This window comes from Saccopteryx leptura, chromosome 2, assembly GCF_036850995.1.
Source record: "Saccopteryx leptura isolate mSacLep1 chromosome 2, mSacLep1_pri_phased_curated, whole genome shotgun sequence".
Taxonomy (NCBI): domain Eukaryota; kingdom Metazoa; phylum Chordata; class Mammalia; order Chiroptera; family Emballonuridae; genus Saccopteryx; species Saccopteryx leptura.
The window spans coordinates 241,836,016-241,840,684 of record NC_089504.1 but is presented as its reverse complement, the minus strand read 5'-3'; the positions used below and the strand labels follow the sequence as shown (position 1 = coordinate 241,840,684).

General features: G+C 43.2%; 1 non-coding gene across 1 annotated transcript; it reads left to right on the top strand.

Annotated features, from left to right (window-relative positions):
• Nucleotides 1-3,420: 3,420 nt before the first annotated feature.
• On the top strand, nucleotides 3,421-3,616 carry LOC136396261 (U2 spliceosomal RNA). Its single transcript, XR_010749647.1, has one exon. It is a non-coding gene; the product is annotated as a U2 spliceosomal RNA (small nuclear RNA).
• The last annotated feature ends 1,053 nt before the right edge of the window (nucleotides 3,617-4,669 follow it).

Genomic DNA, 4,669 nt, shown 5'->3' with positions numbered 1-4,669 from the left:
CCTTGATGTTCCTGTCTCTCTCTTTCTCTCAAAGAAAAAAAAAAGTCACAGAAGTAGAAGAAGTGAGCCATGGAAAAAGTGAGCCAGCTGGGTTGCATGGGCTCAGAAAACAAGTTACAGAGGCAACAGAAAGGCCCTTAGAGCTTAGGAGAGAGAAAGACAGAACATGCCTGGGGGAAGGAGAGAGGGGAAGGCACAGGCGTATGGGGGGGGGGGAGAGAGAGAGAGAGAGGGAGAGAGAGAATGCCTAGTAGGTTCTTGATAAAGGTCTTTTCTCTCTTCCTAAATTACTCCTTGCCACTGTGCTGCTGACATTTTGCAGAATCAGTCTGAGTTTCTTAACTTGGTGGGCAGCCCCTGGATCCGGGAACCAGAGCCTAATTTTATGCCTACTTGGATGGGGGAATGTGTTCCCTTGGCAAGTTCCATGTTTGGAGCCCCTTTTCTGCTCAGACTTTCAAGACAATTTAGTCTGAGCTAACCTTGGTTTCTGGTTACCAGAGAAGAACCGAGGCTCATACGGAGGCCTTGCGAATGCCTCCGATATCAAACGGCCACTGCCCCTACTGCATTCTGAGTTGCTGAGCATAAATAAATTAAAACCATTCCGGCTCCCTTTCCCTGTAAGCACACACACATAATTTCATTACAGACGGAATGAAGTGCTGTAGGCGAAACGTGTTTGGGGCTTGGCTGAACCCAGAGTGCTCTTGGAAGACAGGGATCTGTTGGGCCGACCCGGGAGGGAGCTGCGTTTGGCTCTTTCCCTGCACTCTGCACGCTGGGTGATCCACAGGCGTGGGACTGACCTGCATTTGGTATTAGAAGTTTAGAGGACCACAGATGTAGTGGTGGGATTTTTTTTTTCTTTTTCACTTAAAAAAAATTGTAGTAAAATATACATAACATAAAACTTACTATTTTAATTATTTTTAAGTGTATGGTTCAGGGGTAGTGGTGCAGCCGTTGCCAGCCACCATCCGTCTCCAGAACTTTTTCATCCTCCCCTTGGAACCCTGTCTCCATTAAACACTAGCCCCCCATGAGCTCGCCCCCCAGCCCCTGGCAGTCACCAGTCTTCTATTCTGTCTCTATGAATTTGACAGGTCCGAATCCCTCATAGGAGTGGGAACCATATTGTATTTGTCTTTTTGTGACTGGCAGATTTCACTAAGCGTGTCCTCAAGGTTCAATTCTGTCTCAGCAGGCATCAGAATTTTCTTCCTTTGTATCTAGATACCATTGTGTTTATTCCACTGCAAATACCACATTTTGTTTCTCCATTCCTGTCCATCAGCAATTCGGTTGTTTCTACCTTTTGGCCATTGTGAGTCATACTGCCGTGAACATTTGTGTTCAGATACACGGTTGAATTCCTGTTTTCAGTTCTTTTGGGTATCTACCCAGGAGTGGAATTGCTGGATCATACACAGATGTGCATTTTTAGAGTCACCAGCATCCTTGAATGTCTTTCAGACCTCGACTACCATAGAGAATTGGGTAATAGCCCTGTGGGGTCCTCTCCTCCCTTATTATCTCCATTTGCTCGTTGGTGGTCCAAGTTATCCCTGAAGCTCAGGTTAAGATCTTGAAACTGAAAACAAACAAACAAACCCCAGAATATTTCAAATGATTTGAAAAGAACCAGGTAGAAATAATAATAATAATAAAATCTAATATGCACTGAGCACAATGTGCAAAGGCACTGTCCAAAGTACTTTGTATTTATCATATAATATGATCTTTGCAACAATCTTATGGGGTAGGTATTGTTAACATCTCCGTGTTACAGATGAGGAAACTGAGGCTTTGCGAGGCTGAATAACTCATCTAAGGCCTAGAATCTGGGATTCAAACACATATCTGTTTGATTCAGGGCACCTTCTTTGAAACACTGAATATTGCAGCTTTCATTGCATTCATGACAACTATGAGGTGACCTGATACATGTGATGTTGAGTGTCACTATGATTCTAAAGACTTCATTTGATAACAGTAATTAGCGACTGCTATTTGCTAGACCCTTGGGATATAGTGATGAATAGGATATGGTCCCTGTCTTGAAGACACTTAAAGTCTGTGGGGGAGACAAAGATGTACAAAATCAGGTTATTTGAGTTACAAGAAATTGATAGAAGTGCAGATCCCACCAGCTGAAGTCCCAGAAAAGAATCCAACTGTTTACATACCTTGGAAGGAGAGCAGAGTACCTTACATGATGGAAAGAAGCAAGGTAGGAAGCAGAGCCTAGGACTGAACTCAGGATTCATTACCCCCCTTTCTTTTTCTCTCTCTCTCCTCCTTCCTCTCTCTTCTCCATTTGCTTCTAGATTATTATCTCTGGCCTCCAGTATCTTCAAATAGCTCCCTGACCTATGTGGGAAGAGAAAGAATCTTCTTTCCTGCATCAGTATATGAGTCCCAGGGAAGAGCTCTGATTGGCCTGATTTTGGTCAAGTGACCTTCTGTTCAATCACTACAACAGTGTGGAGTTCTTGGATAGACCAAGCTTGGGGAATCTGTCCAGTATATGGTCAGAGGCCAGAGAAGTGGGGATGGAAAAGATTCCTACGTAGACATAAATAAAAGTTATGCAACCTAGCCTGACCAGGCGGTGGCGCAGTGGATAGAGTGTTGGACTGGGATGCAGAGGACCCAGGTTCAAGACCCCGAGGTTGCCAGCTTGAGCGCGGGCTCATCTGGTTAGAGCAAAAAAAAGCCCACCAGCTTGAACCCAAGGTTGCTGGCTCCAGCAAGGGGTTACTCGGTCTGCTGAAGGCCTGCGGTCAAGGCACATATGAGAAAGCAATCAATGAACAACTAAGGTGTCACAATGTGCAACGAAAAACTAATGATTGATGCTTCTCATCTCTCTCCATTCCTGTCTGTCTGTCCCTGTCTATCCCTCTCTCTGACTCACTCTCTGTCTCTGTAAAAAAAAAAAAAAAAAAAAGTTATGCAACCTATTCTAGAAATAATCATTTATGTCTGAAGGTTTTTTTTTTGTTGTTTGTAGGAAACAAAACCCCCTCTGAGGCCATTCTCAGAAGGGATCAGAATGGGAAACTGGAAGATCAGAATTAGTTGTTACTTTCTTTATCTTGCTAGGACCATGTGGCATCTAACCTTTGTTTCTCTCTGTACATCTGTCTCAATCTTTCTTTTTTGAAGCATAGTTTTCTCTGGTTCAGCACCCAATGGATGCCAGTGACCACTCCAACCCTAGTTGTACATGACTGCTTTTACTTCTAGGATTTGATACAGATTGACCATTGTCCGTCCCTGTGTTTCTGAAGTCAGTGAGAAAGAATGGACTGATCCAGCTAGGGTCAAAGGTCTAATCCCATTCTGAATAACTACAGGCTGATTAAGTGGGTTTACCTTGTCCTAACAACTAACTCACTAACAAATAGTTTAAAAATTCCTCTTCCATAAGGCCATTTGGCTAAAATCAAGTGTGATATCTGTTCTTATTAGTTTAATAGCTGCTACATCCTCTGTCTGAGGAAAATATATTAAATGTAGTTTTGGAGCAGGGAGATGGAATAGGAGCTTGCTATCTCCACTCTGTGAATTGACCCAGTATTACAGTACTTCTGGGAATGCTGCATCAAGAAAATAAAATCATTTCACTGAGAAGATAAGTTTTAGGTTTTGAAGGATGAAGAAGAGTTTTTCTAAGGTGTGTGTATTAATCAGGGTAGGGTAGGTTACGAGGTGGTAACAAACTGACCTCAAAAATCTTAACAGCTTGACACAACAAAGTTTCCTGCTAGCCCTGCATGTCCATCACAGGTTGGTGAGGATTCTACTCCACCCAGTGACTCAAAGTATTTCCATTCTGCCGACTTGCCATGTGAGACACTTGGCTTCCTTGGCCACTGTGACAGGAGAAGGGAGAGACTAGGGAATCTTACATGGGCTTTTCATCGTCTCAACATGGAACTGAAGCATGTAGTTCCTACCCACAGTTCATTGGCTAGAACTTGTCACATGGCCTCAACCTATGGCAAGGGGCTGGGAAAGATATTTGAGGAGTACTTGGGAAGCATGACTGGATCTACCACAGTAGGTAAGCAATGAGATCATTTTCAGTCATGCGAGTGGTTCTCAACCAGGAGAGATTTAGTCCCTCCAAATAACATTTGGCAATGTCTGGAGACATTTCTGGTTGTCACAACTGGCGATCTTATTGGCATCTAGTAGGTAGAGGTAAAGGATGCTGTTAAACATCCTACAGTGAATAGAAACAGCCCCCACCACAAAAAATTATCTAGTCCCAAAATGTCAATAGTGCCAAGGTTGAGAAACCTTAGGTCAAGGGAACAACTTGAACAAAGGGACAGTCATGAAAAAACGATTCAGTAGCATGGAGTACATCACAACATTGTGTAACTACCACCTCTATCTAGTTCCAAAACTTTTTCATTATTCCAGAAGAACACCATGCCTGTTAAATAATCATTCCTCATTCTCCCCACCCCAGACCTAGGCAACCACTCATCTGCTTTCTGTCTCTGTAGGTTTACCTATATCAAACATTATAGTTTTTTTTTTTTTGTTTTAGATTTTACTTATTCATTATAGAGAGGGGAGAGAGAGAGAGAGAAGGGGAGAAGAGCAGGAAGCATCAACTCCCATATGTGCCTTGACCAGGCAAGTGCAGGGT